General features: G+C 34.1%; 1 protein-coding gene across 3 annotated transcripts in view; it reads left to right on the plus strand.

Moving 5' to 3' along the window:
- Positions 1-14,581, plus strand: part of LOC150109456 (trafficking kinesin-binding protein 1-like) — a 574,911-nt gene that overhangs the window by 355,395 nt on the left and 204,935 nt on the right. The window lies entirely within an intron of this gene.

Consider the following 14,581-nt stretch of genomic DNA (forward strand, 5'->3'; position numbering starts at 1 on the left):
TTTATATTAATCCTCATCCATAAGCTGCAAAACTTATCAGTGCCATGCATGGGAAGTAGTTATAAAGAAAAAAAAGGAACCTGTTATGTTTTTTGAACTGAGGGGTTATAGTCTTTGGAGAACATGGTGTAGGGATAAAAGAGTATAAGAGGCTGGTTTGAACATTTGAAGCTAGATAGTGAACATATGTTGATATTTGTTTATAGGTGTGAGGAGAAAGGAAAGTGGAGGAATTGTGGTAGCTAGGTTAGCACTATTGGAAGAGATAGAGAAAATAACTGGAGTGAGTCTCCAGGCTGGTTTCAACCATTTATTTGGTCTTATAAATGGAAATTGAAACCTGGAGCTATTAGAGCTAATTTAATAGCAGAGATCACAAGTAACAACAATGCATCATCATCTCAAATTCATAATATAGTAAAAATATAATCTTTTGTGGTTTCCAAACTGTGTGGTGGTTTATTATTTCTCTCCCATTTTTTTGTTAAATAAGTTTCACAAATAATTGCAAGAATAAATATTTTGTATATCTAACTTTAACACATTTTAGGATAATGGTTTTTAAAGGTATACAAATATGATATAAAATCTCTCCCAGTCTGTAATTTGATAACACCAGGGAAAAAATTCCATCATACAGATTTTTTTTATATAGGTGTGTACACTTCCTTTGTAGATTTTTGGATGCTTTTTCATTAATTAACCAAAAATAATACTGAAACTTTAATTTGTCACTTGCACTTTTGTAGCTGTTAAGTCTTATATCAGGAAATCCTCTAATACAGTCTTTGGCAGTACAAGTGCTTTGGAAGTGCTTACATTCACACATTTGAATATTTAATTTTTTTAAATTTATTATTGTTGCCTTTAAAACTTAGGTGCTGTAAAACAAGGCACAGCCATTGTTTTTGTGCATTTGTTTATAAGAGTTAAACAGTAACATCATTCATGCAGTAAACATTGCAAACGTTTGCAATGGTTAAACATTGCAGATATTGCATGATGGATGGATGGATAGGAAACAATCAGAAGAAAGCATTTATGAAATTTCATCTTTGAACAGAGGGAATTACAGTTTGTTAGATTTGAATTTATCTAAACAGCAGTTTGTACTGCTTTCTCATCTTCAACAACTTAAATGAAACCACAGAAATGAAAATATTTGTTTTTTACAAATAAAAACAGTCAGCTTCGTATTTTGAGACAAATAATGGAATTTTACTTCTGTGACATAAATGATTTCAGAGAAATATGAAATTTGTAGCCAAAAAAAGATTTGTGCTTGTTGTGGACCCTTCTGAAACAAGCTTTAGAACATTAAGTTAAGGGGATAATAAATCCCGTATTATTTTATTTTACAGCCGGGTACGAAATTCGGAGATCGAAATCCATCGAAATCTAAGAGTTTCATGCCGAAGAACTATCGGCTAGTCCAAGTGTAAGTCATCACTTGGGTGGTACAACACTAGGCAACTCGTGTCAAAGGTGGAACAAGCTCCATCACTATCCTTAATGTTTTCTCATAATGTAAAATGCAGCTCCTAGGAGATATGTTACTGTTTTACGTTATTATTATTATTAGACATCTCCAGGGAGTCCAAAGACTCATCGAGGGAGAGTGTGCCAACAGCATCGAACGATTGGTCCCCTTCCAACTACTAACCTCGCTCAAACTTACTTAACTGAGCCATTAGTAGCAGAGGCTCTACTAATCGACCAACCTTTGCTGGTAAATGTAAAATGCAGCTCCTAGGAGATGTATTACTATTACATTATGAGGAGAGGTCACTACCCAGACCGGTTTCAACCTTTATTGAGGTCTTTAGTGAGTAGGTAGACCCTGGAATATCAAAGTTTAAGTGAACCGAACTTACATATACCCCTACCCCTACTTAAGTAATACTCCTACATATACCCTTACTACTACTTGCACCACCTAAGTGATGACTTATGCTTGGACTCGCCAATAGTTCTTCAGCATGAAAGTCTTAGATTTCGATGGATTTCGATCTCCCAGTTTCGTACCCGGCTGTAAAATAAAATAATACGGGATTTATTATCCCCTTAACTTAATTTATGTCGCCGGAAAAATAGCCTTTTGGCTCTTTATCATAGTAATAATAATATATGGGTACGCCGGTCTGGCAATTCGTTAGTAGGGGTATATGTAAGTTCCATTCACTTAAACCTTTATATTCCAGCGTCTACCTACTCACTGATGAGACCTCAATAAAGGTCGAAACTGGTCTGGGTAGTGACCTCTCCTCATAATGTAAAACAGTAATACATCTCCAAGCAGCTGCGTTTTACATTATGAGAAAATATTAAGGATAGTGATGGAGCTTGCTCCACTTTGACACGAGTTGCCTAGTGTTGTACCACCCAAATGATGACTTGCGCTTGGACTTGCAGATAGTTCTTCGGCACGAAACTCTTAGATTTCGATGGATTTCGATCTCCGAGTTTTATACCCAGCTGTAAAATAAAATAATACGGGATTTATTATCCCATTAACTTAATTTATGTCGCTGGAAAAATAGCCTTTTGGCTCTTTATCATAAGCTTAAGAACAGTTTTTTATTGTGTAATATTAATGGGAAGCCATTCATATCGCTCATATGCACAGCAACTTTGAAGGAGACTGACATTTTGTCCAGGCTGTTGGAACTGATATAGTGCAAGGACTAATGCATTTAATGCTTGAACAAAGCATTAGATAGAAATCGACACCTGCATTCATTACATTACATTACTAAAAGATTTCCAAAAATTTTGAAAAGGAAACAGACTGAAGGGAAGAATGTAATAATACTTATTGGACCTCAAATTAAAAAGTATGAAAAGATGAAAAAATTCATAAAGGTTTGCATTAAAATAGATTTCTGTAAATTGTTCACAAGTATTGTTGAAAGGTTTTTGGAAAACAGTAAATCCAAAAATGATTAAGAACTAGTTGAACAACTTGCAAAGTCCTACAAGATATCAAGAATATCACTGGTAGACACTCCTTCTTCCTTCTCTCTTCAAAGTCCTATAAGATATCTTGAATGTCACCAGTAAACACTCAGTCTTCCTTCTTTATTCTCATTTGGATTTCTTTCCTTGAAAACTATGCTGCATTGATTGAGTGTGAGAATCATTCTGCTAGGATATCATAATAACAGCATAATTCCAGGAAAAATGGAATGCTAGCATGATTGAAGACTACTGTTAGTTTTTTTTTTTTTTCCCTACAACTGGGAGGTACTTACAAGATGATATAAAAACTTATAAGCACTTTTAAAGTTGGAATGTTATAAATTTTTTTTGTAAGTATTGTAAAAGATGCTGTATTCATCTTTTGTCTGTTTATATTATTTAAAAAAAGACTTATTTTTTAATTGGCAGTTTTTCAATCATTGAATAATATATCAAACAAGTCTCCAATAATCAGGATGTTGATCTCATGCTAGACAATGAAAATCATTAACAATTTTAATAAACATCCATGTTACACAAGTTTAAATCCACAGCCTGTTATTTGTAATGCAAAGGTGCTTATCCACTCAGCAACTTGGGCTGTCTGCAATAAATTCATTAAAAATGATCTAAATGATTTGGTGGGGATTACTTAGTATAGTGTTACCCAACTTCTTTGTGAACATGGAACCTAAATTTCAAGTGAAAAGTGACTAGGGGCAGTGTCATCCATATCCAAAACTGGGAGGAGAGTAAGGAATATTTCAGAAGAAAACTAGCAGCAGTTGAGAGGATCACAAATGATTCGCCTATTTTCTGTGAACAGTGAAAATAATCATCAGATATCCTCTGTCTATTTTTAATTTCATATAGTTGCCATTCCCAGGTTCTGGTCATCTTCAGAAGATTATCAGCCAGAACAGAATTTTATAGAATTAGGAGTAGTGAGAGTCAACTTTGGACACTTGGACAAACATTTTTTCAGGTTTCCATTTGAGCTAAGTAATCTGATAATATTCAACTAGAAAATAAGAAATTGCTTGGGTATTCATGTTATCACAAAACATTTTTATTAATAATAAATAAATAATTAAATGTACTTGTTTTCCAGTATTCATCCTCAGTCTTCCTTCTGGGTTTGCTGCATTTTTTGCCTTTCTGGCCACATTCTGAAAGTAAATTGATCACCTTATTACAACAAAATTGTAGTCGTTATCCACAGATTAGATTCACTATGGAAAAGTAGTGATAGTTTTTTCTTTCTCATTATCCTGCTTACCCATATCTCCTCTAGCACTTGTCCAGCAGTGTTTACTCTAACCCATTTTCAGTAGCAAGCATGTACAGGTAACGCAGTACTTATACAACGTGGTTTCGATATAACACAGTCTACAAATTGTATTAACCCTTTATCTTTTCATATATTTTTCACCGCGTGACTTAAAAATCAAATTTTATCTTCGTTAAATTTGCGTCTGCCCGTATCGTGCATGTAGTTATAAGTAGTGAATTCATATTAGGGGAAATATCCTTTAGCATACACGTTCGTCAATTGTTTACCGTATAAAGGGTTACTACAATTTTTATAGTAATGGCCACATAGAGGGTTTTTGTGATATTGTTGAAAACAAAATGGGGAAATAGATTTAAATTAGGAGGAACCAGTACAATTCATAAATGGCAGGGAAAGTTCTGCCGAAGATTCTGATTGTGATGAATCCGTTAAAGAATTCAGTTTAAAGAAATTAGCAGAAGGATTGGACTTAGCAAGAAAGTTAGGAAGTTATTATACAGATAATGATCTGTCAGTGGAGCGCTCCGGAAAATTCACAAGACAATTGGATATTTGTTTAGCTCTATATTATGAACTTAATAAAAAAAAATTGCAGCATATTGGTAAGTAAGGTCATACTTCTTGATAACTAAACCAGCCGAAGTATGGAATGAGAATTATGCAAATGGCGTCCAAGAGATTTCAAGTGATGACGACGTCCGGCCACTCGTAAATAAAGAACATCTATGAAATGTTCATTTTGAAGAAGTGATTACAATTAAATTATGCACTTTATTTTATTTTGCCTAAAACATTTATGCATTATGGGCAATAAAGTTTACATGCAATTTGTATTTTTATAAGTTTATACTATGTATTTTGTTACATGTTTATATGTTTTCTTAACTTACATGAATTATCTGAATTAAATAAAAATATTTTTTGTTGGATATGTCATCATTGTTATTTATATAATTAAAAAAAAACGATTTCGGTACATAACCCTACTTTTTCTATGTGATCTGAGTCTCTCATAACACGGCATTTCTGTGGAACCTAACATCTGCGTTATTATGAGGGTTACCTGTACCATGTTGGGCTGATCATTCTTTCCAGATGATCAGAATCATTAAAATGTCCATGCCATTTGTTCTGTAAATTATCTGAGTCATTCAGATATATTTGCAGTTTTTTTGTTTTATGTTACATATTTTCACTAAAATCAATTGAAATAGCCCATTGTTAAGAAAAATTATATTAAATTCTTTTTTTATTCATTTTTATTGTAAAGCTTGCAAATGTTATAAAAAATTCTTGATATATTAGCACATGACTGTTTAAAAGTAGTTTAGGAGAGCAGACAGTGGTGCACCCAAAGAAAAAAACACTAGAAAATTTTCCAAAAATCTTTTCCTAATTAAAATTCATTTTTTAAAAAAATTTTTTTGTGTTGTGTCTTCTAGTTCTATACTACTTATGAATTAGCGATCATTGCAGATGCTTAGTCATAGGTTGTATGCGATGCGTAGTGTGTATTCTCAAATCGTCTACTCAACCCCCCCCCAAGATTAAATCCTGAGTGGGCTACTGGGAGCAGATGACTGGCAACAGCAGTACATAGAATATGAAAAACAAGGAACTATAAAATTATTTTATGTATTTTGGTGTTTCATTGAATCACTTCTTTTTATTAAAGAAATGTGATTTTTTTAGTGAAAATTTCATATATTATGCAATAAGTATTGATGTTGTCAGTGTTATAATGTTGTTTACATAACCAACCATGCGATTTGTTGGTATTACATAATGTCATGCTGATGGCTCATTACTGTTGTACACTTGATAACTGAAGCATAGAGAGAGAGAGAGAGCTGTTTGAAGTAGAGAATGCAAGGCACAATTTTTTTCTTTTCTAGGGATAAACTTGTAATAAGAAATTTGCTGATCTATTTGTAAAGATTAAGCATTCAATTCTGTCTTCCCATATGCCTTATCTGCAGGTATTTGAGGGTGAGATAATCATTCAATGCTGAGGCTTAGTGAATAAGGAATAATATATTAGGAAACACCTTATTTCATGAAATTAGACAAACTGGAGTTATTTTTGGAGGAAAAAATGTCACGTTCTTTGTATGTGCTGATGTCATTGACATGTTGTTGTAATACATAAAGTCGGTAGTCTAATGAAAGTTTAGGAAGCTAAATCTTTAAAAATTATTCTAAACCATTCTAATGTATATTGTCAAGTGTTCTTTTTGGGAGCTATTTTTTAATTATATGAAAGGAGTTTTACTGGTGCCAGGAAAAAAGAAGTGTTTTATTTTCTGTTAATCTTTATTTGTGGGTAGGAACCATTTTCTCTGGTCAGTAACTGTGTAAAAGTATCGTTCTTGATTGAAGTGATAATTTATTCTGTAATGCCGACCTGGTTGGCCAAGTGGTTAGCATATCTGCTCTCCAGCCAAAAGACTGGATCAGAATCTTGCCGTGGGCATGGATGTTTGTGATTGGCTGTGAAAACACTAGTGATGGTGGGCAGTAAATGGCATTGGTATAGATGATGATGATGGTAGTTGCAGTTTGCTGTTGTTGATAGATTGAGTGGTGGAGAGAAAGTTGTAGAGTAAGTGCCCTCCCTTGAGTTTTTGGACTCCTTGGAGGTGTCACGTAATAATAATAATCACAATGACAGGGAAGAATAAATGCTAAGTTGGAGCCATTAGCCAAGAAAACAGTTTATTGCTAGAAGAGATATTAGATATTCTAGTCATGTTGGAGGATATGTCACTGGACTGTTAATTTTCCATATTAAGATTATAGTCATATTTTGCTATGGCTAATTTTATGTCATGTCAAATATTGTAATACATCTTGGTCATATCAGAATGTATGTTATTGGGATATTAAATTTTCTGATTAAGATTATAGTCTTTTTTCGTTATGGCTAAATCTAACCTACTGTATGCATAATTTTTTGGAGTATCTTTATATATATATTTTTTTAAAATTATATACTTAAAGTGAGAAAGAGACTGATAGAATAAATATATATGTATATACAGAAACTTTATACTAGATATAAAACTGATTATGGGGAAAATATTCTATTCTTTCATTATATTTTTCATTCATTATCAATATTATTATGTGACACCTACAGGGAGTCCAAGAACTCATCGTGGGAGGGCACACTACACTACTCTATTTTGCTAAATACATCTCATCCTCTCCACTACTACTTAATTCTCCAACTACAACACTACCACCATCAACGGCATCTATTCCCCCATCATCAACAAAAACAGTATGTTTTATCTGTAAATTACGTGTGTTCTGAAGACTGATTTGTCTGTATATGAGATGAAAAACCAGAGTTTCTGGGAGAACAAAACTCTGTTACCATCATATGAGATCGGCTAACTCACCTTCAACTAAAAAAGCCCATATAAGGATTCTCCTCATCACAACGAGAATTGAATCCAGGTCTTTTTCAATCGAATGGTGCAATGTTCCTGCTGTTCTTCCTATTGCACTACAGCGGCTATTATACTAAGAGAACATACATTAGTGCAGTTGACAGAATTGTATCAAACCTTTTAAGTTCCTCTTCTACAACTTTACAACAAGAACTCTGTTGAATCTGTAATGTAATCAGATGGTTATAGCCTTTTGCAAATCCGGCATATCTTTGACTCTTACAGTCCTATATCCCATGCTATCATAATAGAATGCAAAGTTCTCATCCTGTATATTTCAGGTATATCTGAACTTGTCATAATAATTTTAAGGAAGTATTACCTTATCTGTAATAAACAAAATTTCTGAATTCCTTCTAACCACTAAGGATATACTCTCACCTTTCTCCCCCCCCCCTTACATGGCATTTATCAAATTCTATGTGTCATCTGTCTTATTTTGGCCACTCCTTGGAGAAAAGATTGAGTGAAGAACATTAATGATATATCAATTACTGTAAACTTCACAAGTTAGGTCTTGCACAAAATGGTATCAATGCCAAAGAATCATTTGGATGGATACTCACACCTAGCTCATAAAGTAGTTTTAAGCATAAATGTTTGTTCAAAGAGTTCTGAAGCTTGCTTACATCATTCTAATTTAAATCAAAATTATGGCTTATTCATTTCTAATGTTTGTTTAATTCTCATCTTTAGTAGATGCAATACGCCTCCCCACCTTCATGTCCCTTGTTTAATTATTTACTTATATGATATTGCCTTTATAATACACCCAGTACTTGCTTTTATCTGTTAACCGATTGTTGTATTTCACCATGTTTGAATTGTTTGTTTGATGTACAACTAAACTGCTCTTAAAGTTTTGGAAGCGTGTACAAATAAGTGCCAATATTTTCTCTCATTAACTTCATTTGTTTCTATAAAAAGGTCTCATATATCATTGATACATGTGAATATGATAACATATTCCATTCTTTGTTTCATAATATTAAAGCTAGGATCAGAATCATTGTTAGGGTATATGTCATCCCCAGCCAAGCACTATTTTGCCACTCCTGACTTCAAGAAAATATGTAAAATTAAAAACAGCAAAAACTATTATAGTTGATATACAGTTTCACTGGTTTGCCATCCTCCCATTTACCACTTCTAATGATGATCCTGTCTAGGATTTGAGGTAATTAGTTCTGTTGTTGAAAATGAAATACAAGCAGTTCAGATTGTTTAGACGAATTCAAATCTCTAACAGAATCATTTAATTCTCAATCTCTCTCTGCTTGGTCAGATGAGATTTTTTGACATCTTTGTAAATATTTTCATCTAATGACTTAATCTTTTAAACTTAAACTACAGGACATACTTTCCATAAGTGTACAATAGCGATCAATGGGAATTTTGGACTATTCTTCCTGTAGGCATGTAATGAGGTCCTGGACTTGTGGGTAGATGTCCCTTGACCCCGCCCGATGCTCCAATTCATCCAACAGAGATCAGGGCTTTGTGGAGGTCGGTCAAATGTCGTGACGTTCATGTCCACAAACCACATTTACTGCAGTAGCCTTATGACACGGTGCACTGTCTTGCTGAAAGAGACAATGGTCAGTTCCATAGAAATGCCACAAAGTAGGAAGCATTGCATTATCCAGCATATTTGCCTGGTTTGGTCTCAGACCAAACCAGCAAAACAGGACCTTTCCATAATACCACCACCACCACCTAAATTTCATTGTTGGGGCTATGCACTCTGGTAAGAGACGTTCATCAGGTATCTGCCACACCCATCCCTCTAATGAGCAGATGGATGGGTGTGGCAGATACCTGTAGTGTGATTCAATACTCCATAACACAGCTTTCCAAGTTTCTACATCACACACTATAGACACTTTTTGCACCACTGAAGAAGATTCGTTGTGTTGGCTGACAAATGGTGTTTTTTATATATTATCCTTTGTAGCACTCTATGGACATGTTCAGTGAGTGTGGTGGGTCATCCACTGTGGGTAGCATTTGCAGCTGACTCCCTGCACTTCCATCTCAGTATGGTATCACTGATTTTTTACTTGGGATGGCTGCAATATGGCATCCTATCACAACAGCTCTTTCAAACTTCGTCAGTTCCCTTCTCACTATCATTTCACCCAGAAACAATTGCACTTGCTTGGGAGCATCATATTCCTGCAATTTATACCACAAACATGCGACTTGTTATATGGGATGATGCACCTTGCCCATGGGAGTGTCTGTTGACTTCTTTTCAAACAGTATGATGTAGAATGTAACCATTGATTATGGAGATTTACTTTTATAGTCATTTCTTCTGAAGAGAATGTTGAGTTCTTAACATCAGGGATTTAATTATTCTGTCTTTTAGGAAAGAATGATAAGAGAAGAATGGTGTATGTAACATCCAGAGAAAGTTGGTTTTCAAAAGTAGAGAGACCTGATGAAGAAAAGATTATTCCCTGTGATTCTTTTTCAAAAGTAAATTGTATTTGTAATTAAAAGTGGTTTGATTAAGGTTGATTGAGGTCGAAAATTTTTCTTCAGAATTTTCTAGATAATAGCACGAATTGAAGATAAAGGAGAAACTATGACAGTTTCCGTCTATTTGTTTATACTTTCTTTCCAATGAAATATTCTGAACGTATAACAAATTTAAATATACAATGATGTTAGAAAACAAAGAATTCAGTCTTCAGAACGTTGGAGAGATAATCTTCTCTTTCTGTAATTGTAAGAATATTATGAAGTAAGTTTTATGAATATAACCGATTAAATACAAGAGAATGGCTTGGTATAAATGTTAGGTGCTCCTGGTGATTTCATAGTTATGCATACTAGCAAAAGTTTTAAACTTAGTATATGATCATTGTTACAGCATATAGTTGTAATATGTTAGATTCAAATTTTTTATTGTTCTTTTTCATATACTTTTGTGAGACATAAAACAAAATATCTGTTAAGATTTAATTAGTTAAATGTATTTTTACTATGCCTCTCTGTTCTTCAAATTATAGATATCATACAATTTTCTCTATGATAGGATTCTAATCCTTCACAGAGATGGAACAATTAAAATTCTCGTAGTCTCTTTGTATTCCGCACTGTGTTTTCAATAAAGTAAGCTACGTGCTCTTTTTTAAAGTGCAGAATACTATTATTATTAGATCTGTAGGGAGTTAGCCTCATTGAGGGAGGCTAATCATCACCCACACTTTCTGTCATACCTTCTCTTAAATTCACTCACTACTTCAACAGGCAAGCATTTCCACTCACTCATGATTCAGTGAGAGAAAAATCTAGCACTCATTACACTCTTACCTAATACAAATTTAACTTCCATTGATGCTCCCTTGTTTTTTCCCCCACCTTCCATATAATGAAAAATTTTCTGAACAGATATCTTATAATGCCCTCTTAGAAGTTTATAGACTTCTGTTATATTACCCTCTTGTCTACCAGTGCCTGCAGTCCACATACTTTCAATCTATCGTCATAATTATCATCCTCCTCAAATTCCTGATATGTACCCTCAGGGAGTGTACAGGATAATTGTGATGGAACTATATGAAAAAGTTACACCTTCCTAACATCCGATCAACAATTTCCTCCAAATTAATATGTTATCTGACAAGAAGCCAACATTATCAGATCTTATGTTTCTGTTTTTTAAGGCAGTTTTTACTGTATCAATCCATCTACATCTTCTGGGTCTTTTTCCTGCCAACCTGGCAATGACTACATGTTTTACTAATCTTTCCTCTCCCATTTTGTTTAAGTGACCATACCACCTGAGATTAGCTCTACTAATACATTCCTGAATGCTAACAATGGGAAAATTCTTTCCTAATATCCTCATTTTTTATGTGATACTGACATTGATACCATCTGTTCATTCCATTCATCTTTTTCAGAACTCTCATATCTGCTGTCTCCAGTCTTTGATCAAGTGTTTTATTTCTAAACCAGCTCTAAGAAGATCCATAAGTTAAAATTCGTTTGCACACTATCTTTTATGTAGCTAATTTAGTGTTTTGACTAGTTTTTGACTGCATATAAATTTATTTAGCTGACTTCCTACACAATACATCTTTACTAATTCTGTTGTCTATTTCCATATTTAATTTGCCTTCTTCACTGAAAATAGTGCCTCAACAACTTAAATGTTTCACTTGACCTGTAGGTTCTCCATTCAGGATGTTCTTGATGTTTTCAATGTTTCTGCATATTTTAATTGTTTTTTTTTTTTTTTTTTATTGCTGATTTTCATACCAAATTTATTACAACAGTTATTTATATAGTCAGGGAATCTTGCAGACTTGTACTAGATTTATTTAGAGGTATAACATTTGCATAAAGTAAAGAACCAAGATTAACATCGCTAATTTTTATATCTGATTTAATACCACTTTACTTCATAAAGTGATCCATATAGATAATGAATAACAGTGGAGATAATGTGTACCCTTGTCACACACCTGCTTTAATGTCAAACCATCTTCCTGTACTTCCTTCAAATCTAACTGTTGATTTACAGCTTAAGTAGAGACTATATATTGCTATATAACTTTTGTAACTATTTGTCTTAAAGTGAAAATCTGATCCTGACCATCTCTATTTGGCCATGTCCTTCACCAAGCTTCCCTTCCACAATTTTTCTTAGCTGTTTCTCAAGTCATTATCATCAAATTCCTGCCATGTACCCTCAAGGGGTGTACAGGATATGATAGTACTACATGAAAAATTTATCCACCTATTATCAATCCACCTATATCTTGGTCTTCCTCTGGGTCACTTTCCTGCCAACCTGGCAGAGAACACTTGTTTTGCTAATCTTTCCTTGCCCATTCTGCCTGAATGGGCGGGGAAAGATTACCCACCATTACAAATGCTGACATTTGTATGTCAGCATTTGTAACTGCTGACTTACAAATCTTGCAGACCATACCATCTGAGATTACTCTGCTAATGCATTCCTGAATGCTGACAATATCAAGTTCCTTCCAAATATCCTCGTTTTTAACATGATATTGCCATTGATGCCATCTGTTCATGCCTCTAATCTTTCTCATATCTGCGGTCTCTAGTCTTCGATCAAGTTTTTTACTTCTGACCCAGCTCTCAGATCCATAAGTTAAAACTGGTTTGAACACTGTCTTGTATACAGCTAATTTAGTGTTCCGACTAATTTCTCTCTTATTCCATATGAATTTATTCAGTTGACTTCCTCCATACCAGCTTTTTTGATTCTGTTGTTTATTTCCATATTTAATTTACCATCTTCACTAAAAATCGTGCCTAAGTAGCTGAAATGTTTTACTTGTTCCACGGGTTCTCCGTTCACAATGCAGTTGACATCTTCAACGATTCTGTCTATTTTCATTGTCTTTGTCTTTTTATTGCTGACCTTCATACCATATCTATTACATCAGTTATTCAATTTAGTCAGGGAATCTTGCAGACCTGTAGCGGATTTATTTAGAAGTATAACATCGTCCGCATAAAGAAAAGAGCTGACATTAACATCTCCAATTTTGATATCATGTTTAATAGCACTTTCCTTCATAATGAGATCCATATAGATAATGAATAACAGGGGGGATAATGTACATCCTTGTCTCACTCCAGATTTAATATTAAACCATCTTCCTGTACTTCTTTCAATTCTAACTGCTGACTTACAACTCAAATACAGACTAAGTATTGCTTGATATAGTGCCCCATTGACATCATATAACTGTAGCATATTGAATAGCTTCTGTCTTGGCACCTTGTCATATGCCTTTTCCAGATCGACAAAACTTTAAATACAGATCTTTGTTATATTCCCATGATTTCTCCACTATTTGTCGTAAAGTGAAAATCTGATCCTGACAGCCTCTATTTGGCCTGAATCCAGCTTGTTCTTTACCGAGCTTTTCTTCCACAATTCTTCTCAACCATTTCTCAAGTATACTGGCATAAATCTTACCTGGAACACTCAGTAGGGAAATACCTTTGTAATTCTCACATTCAGTTTTATTTCCCTTTTTTATATATGGGTACTATGAGAGCTCTACTCCAATCATCGGAAATTCGTCCCTCTGTACAGGCTTTCTGAACTATGCAGTGCAGCCACTGTAAGACTTTTATACCACCATAGTTCAGCATTTCTGGTCGAATATCATCTACTCCTGCTGCCTTTCCACATTTCAAGCCTTTGATGGCTTTTTCTATTTCAAGTATGGATATGTATTCTTGACTGTATGCCTGTTGAGTGTTTTTTACCACTGTGTGCTGTCATCACTGCTTGTTTCATTTAGCAATTTTTCGAAGTAATTACTCCATACTTGAAGGATATCCTTTTCCCCCGTTTTCATGTCGCCTTTATCATCTCTATAACTCCTTTTACAGCACTCTTTTCTTCATTTCTAAGCTTCTTCAACAACCTCCCGAATATTTTGCCACCTTCTCGATATTTGTTTTCTATGTTCTTGCCAAAGTCCTCCCATGACTTTTGTTTAGCTAGTTTTCTAGTTTAGCTAGTTTCTCAAGTTTCCTTGTATAAATCTTACCAGGAACTTAATAGAGAAAAAGCTCTGTAATTATCATTCCTCTCTGGCTGAATCAGTCAATGTTTTCTTCAGGATCTGCCACTGAATCTCCAAGATGTGGTTTTTGTTTTCAAATTCTTTATTTTTTTTCTTGAAGATTAGTTGTATATTTGAGTCTGCAGGTTACCTTTGAAAGCTTTTCAACTTTGATTTGTTTTAAAACTTCCTTACACACTTTTTTTTTCAGTAAGAAATCTAATTTTATTCTGCTCATCACTTCCAATTTCCAATCCTCTGTATACTTCTGTTCCTGAAACCAGTGGGAAAACAGTGAGATGTTT

The sequence above is a fragment of the Typopeltis vanoorti genome, chromosome 2 (genome assembly GCF_054136105.1).
Source record: "Typopeltis vanoorti isolate ZY-2024b chromosome 2, IOZ_Tvanoo_1.0, whole genome shotgun sequence".
Lineage (NCBI taxonomy): Eukaryota > Metazoa > Arthropoda > Arachnida > Uropygi > Thelyphonidae > Typopeltis > Typopeltis vanoorti.